This window comes from Triturus cristatus, chromosome 7 (assembly GCF_964204655.1).
Source record: "Triturus cristatus chromosome 7, aTriCri1.1, whole genome shotgun sequence".
Taxonomy (NCBI): Eukaryota; Metazoa; Chordata; class Amphibia; order Caudata; family Salamandridae; genus Triturus; species Triturus cristatus.
Genome location: NC_140590.1, coordinates 1,568,739,366 through 1,568,754,255, shown reverse-complemented (window position 1 = coordinate 1,568,754,255; position 14,890 = coordinate 1,568,739,366).

Genomic DNA, 14,890 nt, shown 5'->3' with positions numbered 1-14,890 from the left:
TAACACTTATAACTTTTCAACATAATGCACAGCAGCCACAATGCTCTACAACATAGCCAAAAGTTCTGGCTAAACACAAGGTCCCAAAGGCGAGACTTCTTGACTATGCTAATGCTGGTTATTTTACTGTGTTGTATTGTCCATTTTTTTCGTCTTTTTGCACATCAATTGTATTGACTTTGCACTTCCAAAATGTTTATGTTCTGTATATGTAAAAAAATATCGATCACAAATGAAAGTGAATGCGTCAGCAATGGCACTTCTAGTTTTATGGGGCCTAGTCTTACTATGGGCACATCCTAGACCTTACCTCTTCCACTTGGTGCCCCAAGTGGGCCACCGTACCCTGCACTATCTGGCACTTACTAGCCTTGATAGTCAGGTTTGCCCTCTGCAGAACTTGAAGCATTTCCCTGAGGTGGCACAAGTAGTCCGCTCAGATAGAACTGGAGTTCTCCAGCACATGTAGTTTAGGTAGGTAGCACTGAAGTTCGAGCACAGCCAGGACCTGGATGACAGACCTCTGTAAAGTGTCAGGGCATTTCCCAGAAAAGGAAGTGGCCTTCTGGGGTAGAAAAAACAGGTCTCTTTAGCCCCCTAGATTAAGACAATATGCCAGTACCCAGACGTTAAGTTCAACATGCTGAGGAACTTTGCAGCTCCAACCGATAAATATCATTTTGGAGACTTCCTCTTTAATGCTGGCTCTCACCCGATTAGATTACCTTTAGATTTTACTCTTCAGAGGCAGGCTGTCCCCAGTATAAATATAATGGGTGCACCACATAGTGAGCCATGGGGTAAGGGAGGAGAAAGCAAAAGACAGCAGTCCGTTGATCTAGCGTCAGCGTAGGGCAGAGGTCGAAACCCTCCACTGACCAACCCTGCTCCTTGGAATAAAGCAGGTAAGGGAGAGATTCACTCACCTCTTCCACCCAATCACCCATGGCGAGAAGTATGGTTATTTTGGACCTCTTCAAGTGGGGTTTGAGGCGATCGACTTGCAAAACCCTTAAAAGGTTCCTGGAAGTCCCGAGGTCCATCAGGTAGTAGACCTCACTCTTTCACCTCATAAGGCCCAGACCAGCTGTCTTGTAGGGACCTGGGCTCCATCACTGTTGGACTTGGCCCTTCTGGCAAGTTCACCCCTAAAACTTTTTGCATTATCCTAGCCTTTTTCCTGTGTTGTACTAGTGGTTTTAGGCCTCTAGGCGCTTTTACACTGTGTCCCAGTGGAAAGCGCTTGCGCTCTGTGTATGGTTTGGTGAGACTGACCTGCCCTCCCATAGGAATGCATGGGGGATCTGAGTGACCGTGTTAAGTCCTGATGTGAGAGGAGTGCAGGGTCGAGTTTGGTATGTGCGAACTCGTGAGATTAAATGCTGCGCGATGATGGGTGCGGCGTTACTGTGGCTAGTGTAGAAGTGCCACTTCTAGACGCTGGCATAAATGTGAAGTGACTGTCTGGCTTGTGATTGGCTGGTGTGTCTGGCTCCAGGAGTCCGGATGGGTCTGCCTCGGTGGTGAGTGGAGAGAGCTGCATGTTGATGGCAGGGAGGAGTACACCTGGGACCTGAATAGGGCTGGGCTTTCCCCCACACAATGCTGGCTCCACCCCCTGTGGTGCGTCATTGATGCAGATCAGGGTATACAAAATCTCCCTACTTCCACAGATAGAGTAATTTCACAGTTACACGCACATACACACATCATACACTAGGGCCCATTTCACTAACATACGCTCAAATACTCTACCAGCACTGAACCTGTGGAAAGAAAACTCCTAAACACCCTGCATCAACACTGAGGTCGATAAGACCTAGTTATTGTAACTGTCCTGAATCATGATCTAAACAATCTATACAACAATAATCAAATAGAGTACTCAATAATTGACAAGAAATAATCACCAACACCGTATTCAAAATTATGATGCTTTATCTAAATTAGTCAAAGTAAATCAATCAAATAAATCATTTTTCTCATAATTACCTATTCTAGCTAAATATCAGAATGGGTCAGGACAGGTCTCTCAGTAGAAGTCTCCCGAGTCGCCGTCCTCATAGCGTAGATCCTCACCAACGCAGGTTTGGGAAGAAAATGGCAAAGTGGCAAAAACCCTCTCTAGGCTAACAATATTTATAGTATTTTAAACAAAAGAAAGCAACAAAAAGTGTTCTTTACGTCCGCTGAACCGCTGAGCAGAGCGAGAAGGAAAGGATGTAGCATCGCTACATTTGGAAAATCTCCGCTCAGGAAAATCACAAAAATAAAAAGACAGAACAGGAACCAAAAATTAAAAAGTAACTTTCAACAACCACATTTCCTCGGAACTAACATGATGAGCTCAGAGTTCATTCATTATGGCTCCTTTGTCCTCCAAGGCTATTCGGATGCATCTGGAGGCTTGCCCAGAACTGCTGCTGTCCTCACGGAAAATTTTAACCAGGCGAAGACTGTGGTCAGATGACTCGCGACCATATTCAGCAAGGCCTTCTCATCACAAATCAAATCACTCACTCGAGGCCAGGCTGCATACGGCGGCCATTTTATTCTAGGCCAAAATAGACCATCTTAATTGAAAGAGACAAAAACAACGTTACCACAGCATAGTGACTAAACAGTGTTAACCCCACTAATACCCTTATGTGTATGTAATTATCTAGCCTTTGCAACACAGAAAAGCATTAATTCGAAAGCGTTTTGTGCTTTAAAATAAACAGCACTCAGCAACGTTTATTTAATAAAACATGCACATTGTCAATAGGCAAGCGAAAGCATTCCCACGTGTCGTTTTTCTTCTCATTAGTACATGTTGATAAGTAAAAACACTTACACAAAACAAATAATTAGTAATTAATAATTAATCATTTTAATTATGACAAATAGACAAACCAGAGCTTAAAAACCCAATAGATTTTCATCAGAAAATTCTGCTCCAGCAATCCCCCCTTTGGTGATTTTATCACCAAATAACCCCAAAAAAAAAATAAAAAAATTAGTGAAATTTAGTCCCATTTTAGGAGAAATTTGGAAATGTCTTTTTCTCCTTACACAACACTACACACCAGACACTCTTTCATCATCCCTTTTTGTTTCCAAGTAAACACTCTCCCTCAATTCTTCTAATTCAATTTCTTGTGATTCTCTTTTCAACCTTTTATTTCTCTTTTCATTGTTTCTTTTAATTAATTTCTTTTTCCCTCCCCTGTTTTTACAATACAAACACACCAATCTAAGTATCAATAAAGCAACAATTATACAAGTTAAAGGAAACAATATCTTACCTATAATAGTACTACCTATTTTTGCAATAAAACTCTTAACAGCAACTATTTTATTAGCTATTTTAGTCCAAATACTTTCAGCTTCAAGTGGTACTAATTCTTCATGCAAATCAGTAATATTTTTGATATAGACCTTCAGGTCTTTGCTTTCGTCCGGAATGTAAGTGCAACAATGTTGAACTTTCAGCATTCCACAGACTCCACCCTCCTTAGCTAATAGAATATCAAGGGCAAGTCGATTTTGCATAGACATGGCACGTACAGCAATCAATTCCGTATTCACCAAAAGAAACCCTCCAGCGGTATTTGTCGATAAGCGATCCACCACTGTTGACAGTTTCCGAATTCCATAAGCATTCAAAGAAATTCCCACTGCTGGAATTAAAGCTCCAAAAATGTCACCCACTATTTCAGACCAAGTTTCTCTCTTGAAACGCATTAGTAAATTAATAAGTTCTACATCTTCTATTCTATCTATATGAAAGATCTTTGGAAAGACCAGGCCCACATAACACGTGCCATACCAATGGTCAGGCAACCTGTAATAAGCCTTGTTCCCACAAACATAGTACACTCCTGGAAAAATTGTATCTTCTCCACCTCTGAAACCCCATCCTGTTGCAATGAAGTATGTATCATGACATTCACTAGTCCCAACAAAATATGTATCATATTGGGATTTCCTTCTTGTAATGCACAGCTTACCCTTCTGTGGTGCATCTAGAGCTAAAGTTGGACTAGCCCCATTTCTCAATTCTTTTCCCATCTCAATGTCCCAAATTGTCTCACTCACTTTATATTTCCCTGCTTTCTCATGCATGCTCAATCTCCTTTCCTCCACCATGTTTAGGAAAGCTTTCTCCTCTTCTTTCAGACTTCAAGTTAAATTATTCTTAAAAATGTAATCTAATGTTAATTCTTCTTTTTCAATAAAAATCTCACCAAAAATGTTAGCTTCTTTAGCTGGATTCAGCTCTTTGTTCATTGGCAAGTGCCCAAAAATACTATCTTTGTTAGACATCTCATAATCTATTTTCCCTAACAAATAAAAGACACTACTTAATACACTACAAGAAATTCCATACGTAGCTGGTAAATGATGATAAGTAACACCCTCTGAAACGGATGCAGGTAATTGCATACAAACGTAGCAATCCCTAACTTCCATTGTTTTCACATATTCGTACAACAGCTTTGAAAAAACATTACTAGAAAAATCATTAATTGACCTATCTTTATGTATGTAAGTATTACTAATTCTAGTCGGAACTACTTTTTGTGAACTCTTCTCTGTATTTGTCACATTCTCTGTATGCATCTCAAATGTACCTATTGTAACTCTAAAAGTAACTAATAAAGCTAAAACACCCCATAGTAGCATTAATAATCCAGTACAGCAGCAGCACATTTTACACCATCTTCTTAAGAAGGCACATCTACTTTGGTTATTCTCTATGTTAGCCATTTTACTACCTTGACCGTGTCTTTTGACTTAGCCTCTACTACTCCACTACTTGAGACTCTAAAATTCTGGATTACTTCAAACAATTAATTTCAGTTTCTTCTTCTTTTCACTTTCTCCAAATGATTTCTTCTGTTCACTCAGTTTGGATACTCATCACTCTTTACTTCATTTTCTTCAACATCAAATTGTATTAGATCTTCAACAATATCTTCAGTATCCGACTTTTCATCAATGTCAGTCAAGATTACTTTCAGGATTTCACCAGTATCTTCCTCAACCACTTCTCGTACGGTCTCCTCTGGATTTCCTTGACTTTCTGCCTCTTCACCTTCAGACAGTGCCACGTACATCCATTCCGGCGACCTATACTTCTGGTTAGGTTTTCTTATCCTTTTGATCTCTTCTGGTTCTTTTGACACTTTCCTCTTTTCACCTCTTGCTGGATTTTGACTCGACACCTCATTCACTTGTTCAGCTTTCGAGGTATTTGCTCTTATCAGTCTATATCTCAGCCTCTTTATTCTATTGTTAGGCCAAAGATCTCCTCTTATAACCTTTTTCGGTCTTGTTTCTGTATTATTTCTCTCTCCAATCCAAGTTCTCTTTCTCAGAACTCGACCCTCTGATTTCTCATTTTCACTTTCATCCGATTCTGTTTCAAATGCCTCTGGTTCTTCAGCAGTTTTCTTTTGCTCCACAGTCTTTTTCACCACTGTTTGAGACTTCCCTACTTCTGTCCCTCCTCGGGTCTCCGACACGCAATCTTCTTGCTGTCTACTTGTCTCTTCACCTAGCTTGTCAAGAATGTTCCCTACACCTCCTCGGGGGTTTTCCGCAATCTGTCCCTCTCTATCTCCTTCTGACCCTGCTTCTTCAGGTACAATCTCAAGTGGTTCTTCGATCTCCTCTTCTTCTAATTCAGGAGTAGTCTCTGTGGAATTGCTCTTTTCTCTCCTCTTTCCTTCACTGCTTTTCGGAACTTCAGGCTCTCTTACAGAATCTGATCTCCTTTCTGAGACTCTCAATGGTTCTCTTGAAGCCTTTTCTGCTTCTTTTCTCACTGGTTCTGTATCTTCATCATCACTGGAATCTGACTCTTCAAAATACTCCTTACCAGTCCCATCCTTTGGGTTTGGAACTCTCAGAGTATGACTCGCATGTACCCAGTTTTTCACACCAGCACACTTTACTGCAGTTGTCGTAGTTAGAATGACTTGTCTCGGCCTTCCCCACCTTGGAACCAAGCAATTTCTTCTTCTGTGCACCTTAATCCTCACCCAGTCCCCTGGACTCAGATCATGAGCTTGCTTCTTCTCAAGTGTGGTAGCTTCTTCTCCAACCTGGTGAAACACAGAATGAACTGCGTCAGCCAGGCCTTTACAGTAATCCAAAATCATGTCATCAGTTATTGTCATCAACTTATTGACAGGTACATATGCATGTCGCATTGCACGTCCCATTATGATTTCGTGCAGACTTAAACCAGTAGTTCTATCTGGAGTAGATCTAATAGTCATTAGCACTAGAGGCAAGACATCGGGCCATTTCATACCAGTGGCTAAACACATCTTACCAATCCTGTTCTTGGTTGTGCCGTTTATCTGCTCAACAACACCAGAAGCCTCTGGTCTGTATGCACAATGTAGCTTCTGCTGTATGCTCAATGCTTCACAAATCAAACTCATGAGTTCATTATAGAAGTGTCCACCTCTATCAGACTCAATCGTTACTGGAAATCCGTACCTAGGAATCAACTCTCTTAACAGTAACTTTGCCACTGTTATTCCATCATTTCTCCTAGTCGGATAGGCCTCCACCCATCTTGAAAACAAACCGACTACCACTAGAACATACCTCAGTCTGTTCACTTGGGGCATTTCAATGAAATCAATCTGCATTCTTGTAAAAGGACCTCCTTCTCTGCCTATTGTTCCCAGACTCACCACTGTCTTTTTCCCAGTGTTAAACTGCTGGCAAATCAAACATCTCTGACAGATGCTTTCTGCAATTGTCCTGAACTTTGCATTGTACCAGGTTTGCTTAAACGACCTGATCATCGCATCCCTTCCCAAATGTCCCTGGCCATGATACATCCTTGCCATTGTCGACAGTATGGAGTTCGGCATTACTGGTCTGCCATCTCTATAGACCCAAACATGGTTTGTTTCTCTTGGGGCACAACCTGCCTTAATCCAGTCTTTCTTTTCTTCCTTTCCTGCCTCATCCTGCAACTGTTTCACTTCATCCCATGTCTCTAAGACATTAGTAAACATCACAGAACAAAAAGACATTTCACCTTCTCGTTCCCGATTAATTGACTGGTTGTTTTTAGCGCAATATTGAGCAATGTCATTTGCGTATCTATTGCCAACTGTCACAAAATCATCTCCTTGTCCATGAGCAGCACACTTCACAACTGCTAACTCTTTAGGCAACTGTATCGCCTCAAGTAATTTTCCAATCACTTCAGCATTCTTTATTGGAGTCCCACTCGACGTCAAGAAACCTCTTTGTAGCCAAAGCTGGCCAAAATCATGCACAACTCCAAATCCATACTGACTATCAGTCATCACAGTCGTTCTCAAATCTTTCCCAATTTCACAAGCTTTTGTCAATGCCACTAATTCAGCAACTTGCGCAGATTTCACTCCTTTCAATGGTGATGCTTCCATAACCTCTGAAACTTGCACACTGCATATGCTGCACATAGCACACCCTCATCATTCCTCAGGCATGATCCATCCACAAACAATACATGATCACTCTCATGCAAGGGAAGATCCCTTATGTCTGGTCTCGGTTTTGTACAGTAATCAAGCACATCCAAACAATTGTGATCATCTTCTGTTTTCACACCCACATTTTCAATATCCGGCAACAATGTCGCTGGATTCACATTCACACATCTCTCAAGAGTCACATTTGATGCTCCCAGAATGACTTTCTCATATTTAGTCAGCCGACTATGTGACATGTACTGGGTTCTGCTTCTTGTCAAAAGAATTGCCACATTATGAGGTACGAATACCCTTACAGGATATCCCATTATGATTCCCTCACTCTGTTCCAGGCTTCTGCATGTTGCAGCCACAGATTTCAAACAACCTGGTAAACCTACAGCTACAGGGTCAAGTGTTGATGAGAAGTACGCAATAGGCCTCCTCAGCTGTCCGTGCTTCTGAATTAACACTGAAAGTGCACATCCATTTCTCTCACTGCAGTACAACTCAAACTCCTTTTCATAGTCTGGCATACCCAAAGCAGGGGCTTCACACATTCTGCTTTTCAGCTCCTCAAATGCTGCCATTTGTTCTCCATCCAGTTCCAATGGGTCTGTCATCTCACTTTTTGTCAGCTTAATCAGTGGCTTTGCTATCAGAGAAAAATTAATTATCCACTGACGACAATAACCCACCATACCCAGGAACATTCTCACTTCCCTCTGGGTCTTTGGGGCCTTCATTCCCCTGATGATTTTGATCCTGTCATCAGTCACCTTTCTCAGACCTTTTTCAATATTGTGTCCAAGATAATGCACCTCTTTCTTGCAGAATTGCAATTTGGCTGGAGATACTTTTAACCCTCCATCTGCCAGATGATTCAGTAAAGCTATAGTATCTACTTCACAAGCTTCACGTGTCTTTGATGCCACAAGTAGGTCATCAATATATTGCACTAGTACTGAGTTTTCGGGCATGATCAAGCTCTCCAATGATTTTTTCAATAACTGATTGAATATCGAAGGACTCTCTGTATACCCCTGTGGGATATGACACCATGCTAAAATACGCTGGCCAAACCTAAATGCAAAAATCGGATGGCTGTCATGATGCAATGGAATTGAAAAGAAAGCATGACACAAATCAATCACTGTATACCACTCAGCATCATGTGGAATCTGATACAAAATCACTGATGGATTTGGCACAATAGGACAACATGCCACCACAATTTGGTTAACTTTTCTCAAATCTTGTACAATCCTGAACTTCCCATTAGGCTTCTTTAGCCCCATTATCGGTGAATTACATGGGCTACTCAGTAGTTCTCTCAGAACTCCCTGCTGAATCATTTTCTCAATTATAGGAGTTATTCCTTCAATTATTTCTGGTGTCATTTTATATTGAGGAATGTTAGGATACGTAATTCCCTCTTTCACTGAAATTTTCACAGGATCTACATTATTCATCAATCCCACATCCTCTCCAGTAAAATCCCAAACTGTCCTTTTCACTGTGTCTCTCAGCTCTCGAGGCAAATCCTCCGGATCAAACACAGCAAATGCACCAACCATTTCACTATCTCTCTATTTCCTAGAGTCATTCGGTACAAAACATCCTCATCTGGTGTCTCAAAAGCTATTCCATCCGGTGTACAGAAAATTGTACAATTCATTTTACATAACAAATCCCTACCTAACAGGTTTACTGGACTTGTGTCACAGACGATAAATCTGTGCATGTCTGAAAATTTCCCTATTTGTACTCTTACTGGTTCAGTAAGACGTGTCCTGATTTGTGTATTGGCTACACCAACTACTTGGATTGCTTCATCCGAGAGAGGAAGATTTCTAATATCTGTTGACCTGACAGTTGATCTTGTCGCACCTGTGTCTACTAAAAAAAGTAACACTTTCTTCATTTATTTTCCCATCTACAAATGGTCCTGCCTGGTCTATTTCTAGAGTTGCACCAAGTATGCACTCTTCCTCCTCTCTTCGGCACCGTCAATAATCACCCTCAGACTCACTCCCTTCATTCTTTAACAAGTACTGTTGTACCTGGTTAGAACGCCTTGGTTTGTTTACCTGTTCATCATTGTAGAATCCTGAATCCTGATTGTACTTTTGTGACCCTCTATTCTGCGGCAAGGGCGGTTTTGGCTCTTGACTCTGCTGTCTCACAACTTTCTGTTGTTGCTGCTGTTGATTATTTCCCTCGTTCTGCACCTGTTGATTTAAGGGTTTTCCTTCATTATTCACTAATGGTGGATTGGTACACTCAGATCTCCAATGTCCCAGTTGGCCACAGTTGTGACATGGGAACTTCTTTTTAGCTTCCTCAAGATTCCCCTTTCCTTTCCCTGCATACCTAGGTCTATTCCCTGCATTATTTCCTGCACTATTCGCCTGTTCCACTAACTGTGCTTCCTGTCTTTCCGCAACTTTCACTTGTGCCCACATTGCTTTTTCTTTCAGCTTTCTCTGTTTTGCTTCAATTTCATCACTTAAGTATTTTGCATGTCTCAGAATCTCATCTATTTTCTTACTCTGCCAGTCCACTGTGTGCTCACGAATTCTCTCACTAATCTCAGGTCTCAGGCCATATACAAATCTGTATACAAAATGACTCAAATCTTTGTCACCCAGGTGTTCATCTCCACTGAATTGTTTAAATGCCAGTATCAGCCTCTCGTAAAAAGCATGAACTGATTCTTTTGCTTCCTGTTGTGTTCGATCTATTTTAACCCAGTCTGTCTCCTTTGCAGGTACTTTACTTTTCAGGTATACCATCACCTGATCATACTTTCTCATTACCTCTGGATCTGGTGCTCCTGTTCTCTGATCTCTTGGATATTCCTCAGTAGGCCAACTCACAACTATTTTACACTCAGTCCACAAGTCTGCTGGAACAATTATATCAAACAGACTATTCAGGTCAATCCACAGCACTTTTGACAATTTCACAAACCTATCTACCTGCCTATACCACTCGACGGGCTTTTCTCTCAATCGAGGGAAATCATTCGTAAATGATAAAATATCCTGTCTGGTCCATGGAACATGTACATATCCTCCTCCAGGTATTTCTCTCATAGGATAATTATTCACTGGTTTCTCCTTTTCTCTCACAGGAAATGCTGAATTAGTTCTATCTCCTGATTCTTCTCTTTTCTTGTACCACCTATCCTTCCACTTCTCTACATCACCCCATCTTCGCAATAATGCGACCATTTCTTTAATCTGTCCTGTTCTACCAGTACCATTCAGATTTTCAATGTCTTTGTCTGTAAAATCCATCCTGTAATACTTCTGCAAAGCTTTCACCTTATCAATGTCAACTCCCTGTTCATTCGCTATTGCTCTTAACCTGTCATGTGTATTTCTCGCTCTCCAGGTGATATTTTTACACATCAACAGCTCACCATCATGATGGTTCTTAAGAATTTCTGTTGGAACTGTCCCTGCAACAAGCTCTTCTAGTTCTACACGTAACCTAGCCACATCAATTGCTTGTGAATCTTTATCCCTCTTTTGAAGAACTTTCATCCAATCATTCAAATCTTCAGCTGTTATTTCAGTAGTTTCTCACTGTAACCACTTTCTTTTGCGGTTCTAAAATCGGCATCCCTGAACAACTAGCTTCACTAGCATCCAGTCTTGAATTAGACTGTACCTCTAATCCTTCACTACATGTGTCATGTCTGCTTTGTCTCAGATCACTACTTTCTGTCCTTCTTCCTGAATCTCCTGAGGGACCAGCTAAACTTGTTATCTTATTCCCAACATATGGAATCACCAAACCATTTTCACCTGTCCTCTGCTTGTCAAACACAGGCATAACCGGACCTATGGTTACAGGCACCGTAACAGCTTCCAGATTCTTTGTTAGCTCTCTAATCTTTTCAGTCAACTCTGTTGTAGTTCTGGCTAATTCTCTTGTATTCTCGTCACCACATCGATTCTCTCTCTCCCTGAAAGGATTACCACTTCTTAACTCAGGTGTCACATTTTCTGTTTCAATGATACGCACTGTATCTCTTATCGGAGAAACAACTGGTGTACTCTCGTCTGGTTCTGGTCTATATGGAGGTGGTCTCTTGTAAATCATGTCATTCAAGACCTCATCCTCATACTCATTAACTCCATATCTTCTCACTTCTGCCTCAGGAACCCTTTCTGCTCCCTCTTCAACTGTTCTCATAGGGTATAATCCCTCTGACATACTAGCATCTCGCCATCTCTTCATTCGATCATTATGAGTTTCACGATCATGTCTCCTCCCAAACATGTACCTGTAATGTCCTCCAGACCTCTGTTTTTCTCGCTCATGTACTTCCTCTTCCCATTCCACTAAAGCCTCAAACTGTGTCGGCCTTGGTTTTGGGTCAAGACATAACATCTTTTCCCGTAAATTTCTCAACACAGCCAGATTAAATGAACCATGTTCTGGAAATGCTAGAACACCATCCTCCTTGGTATACCTAACCCAATTCTCCAACCATATACAGGTATGATACCCATATCTCGCAACCATGAAGGATGCAGGTGTTTTCGCTGGAGGTAACAATTCACCCTCTCTTGTTTTAACATCTTTATCCTTGTCGAACCACTTTTTGATTTTTCCGAACAATGGTTTTTTTCTTTTTCTCTTCTTGGTAATACATTTTAACGTTTACCAAAACTTTCTAATTCCTTCCGTATTACAAATATACAATACGATTTTCAACCAATAACAGCGCGACTCACACCAACGCACCAATCCTGGAGCGTCTACGTCACTAGAATAGCTCTTCCAATCCTTGCGCGGCTCACACCAACGCACCAATCCCAGCGCAAACACTATTCTGATCCAATATCCAATCAGAGCGCGGTCTGTTTGACGTCAGCAGTCGCTTCTGTCTCCTGTCACTCGTCTACCCCTCCTTTACAAAACTCTTCAGTAGACTTCGTGTCAAATTTCTACAAAATCTATTAGTTACAACATTTAAACATCTCCATTGTCTGCTTCGCTAACCACAGAATAGTAAAGAAAATCTATTTCACAAGAATCCCGTTGACACAGTAGCACATCCCTCTACTCTGCCCTTCTATCATGCATTCATTAACTGTTTCCTCTAGGACTTGTCCAAAGAGTCTTACAATCAACTAAATGTATAAGCATTCACGCACATTCATACAAGAAAAATATAGTACATACACAGAATCCTGCTTCCCGAGAACAGCGAACAATCCGTCCCACTACAGAATTATAACACACGTCAACCAAGCAGCTTACCTCTGCCCAGTTCCTCAAACAAGCTCAGAGAATACCTATTACTTCTCCCGCGATAAGCTTTAACGGTGAACCTTACGGATCCCTGGGACTTAAGACCAGAGTTTCACAGATAACCTTCACTACCATACGCACTCCTTTTATACCAGAAATATCTAGTAGTAACATACAACAATGTCACTGATTCCGAACCCAGACAATGTGACGCGCAACTTCAATTGTCACACGTTTTTTTCCTACAATCCCGTCTTTCCCGAGAGCAGTATATACTTCCCTCTGCCCTACTACGGAACTGCTACTAGCTCCCAAGTTCCAGAAGCACTACATATAACTCAACATGACGACTCCAACATATAGTATTAGTACATATACCAACATCAATCAATAATCAATAAGCTAATGTACAAGCAATCTAATCAGATCAAGACAATCATCAATAACCATCCTAACTCTGCTACCAGGAAATTGATGCAGATCAGGGTGTACAAAATCTCCCTACTTCCACAGATAGAGTAATTTCACAGTTACACGCACATACACACATCATACACTAGGGCCCATTTCACTAACATACGCTCAAATACTCTACCAGCACTGAACCTGTGGAAAGAAAACTCCTAAACACCCTGCATCTACACTGAGGTCGATAAGACCTAGTTATTGTAACTGTCCTGAATCATGATCTAAACAATCTATACAACAATAATCAAATAGAGTACTCAATAATTGACAAGAAATAATCACCAACACCGTATTCAAAATTATGATGCTTTATCTAAATTAGTCAAAGTAAATCAATCAAATAAATCATTTTTCTCATAATTACCTATTCTAGCTAAATATCAGAATGAGTCAGGACAGGTCTCTCAGTAGAAGTCTCCCGAGTCGCCGTCCTCACAGCGTAGATCCTCACCAACGCAGGTTTGGGAAGAAAATGGCAAAGTGGCAAAAACCCTCTCTAGGCTAACAATATTTATAGTATTTTAAACAAAAGAAAGCAACAAAAAGTGTTCTTTACGTCCGCTGAACCGCTGAGCAGAGCGAGAAGGAAAGGATGTAGCATCGCTACATTTGGAAAATCTCCGCTCAGGAAAATCACAAAAATAAAAAGACAGAACAGGAACCAAAAATTAAAAAGTAACTTTCAACAACCACATTTCCTCAGAACTAACATGATGAGCTCAGAGTTCATTCATTATGGCTCCTTTGTCCTCCAAGGCTTTTCGGATGCATCTGGAGGCTTGCCCAGAACTGCTGCTGTCCTCACGGAAAATTTTAACCAGGCGAAGACTGTGGTCAGATGACTCGCGACCATATTCAGCAAGGCCTTCTCATCACAAATCAAATCACTCACTCGAGGCCAGGCTGCAAACGGCGGCCATTTTATTCTAGGCCAAAATAGACCATCTTAATTGAAAGAGACAAAAACAACGTTACCACAGCATAGTGACTAAACAGTGTTAACCCCACTAATACCCTTATGTGTATGTAATTATCTAGCCTTTGCAACACAGAAAAGCATTAATTCGAAAGCGTTTTGTGCTTTAAAATAAACCGCACTCAGCAACGTTTATTTAATAAAACATGCACATTGTCAATAGGCAAACGAAAGCATTCCCACGTGTCGTTTTTCTTCTCATTAGTACATGTTGATAAGTAAAAACACTTACACAAAACAAATAATTTGTAATTAATAATTAATAATTTTAATTATGACAAATAGACAAACCAGAGCTTAAAAACCCAATAGATTTTCATCAGAAAATTCTGCTCCAGCAGTGCGTCTAATGTCCCTGGCCTGTCCTGTGAATAGGGAGAGGGGCTGAGCAAAACGAAGTGCTCAAGAACCAGTTGCATCTGGTTCGCCCCTTCCCTGCACCTTGAGACAAAGGGAAATGGTGTACAAAAGGGGCTGTGACCCCAGAAAAATGTTCTGCTTTGGATCCTAACAGGAGGGGACTTGCTGCTGGTGGAGCCCAGGAGGGACCGCCATGGGGGCTGCCTCCTTGCTGGAGGGCCCTGTGTGCTGGCCCCTGGGCCCTACATTGCCCCCCTGAGGTCTCCAGGACCTTTTCGTTGCTGTCCAAGCGCCTGGGGGGCACTTTATCTCTTTTCCTTGCCTCTAGAGCCTGGGAGCACTATTA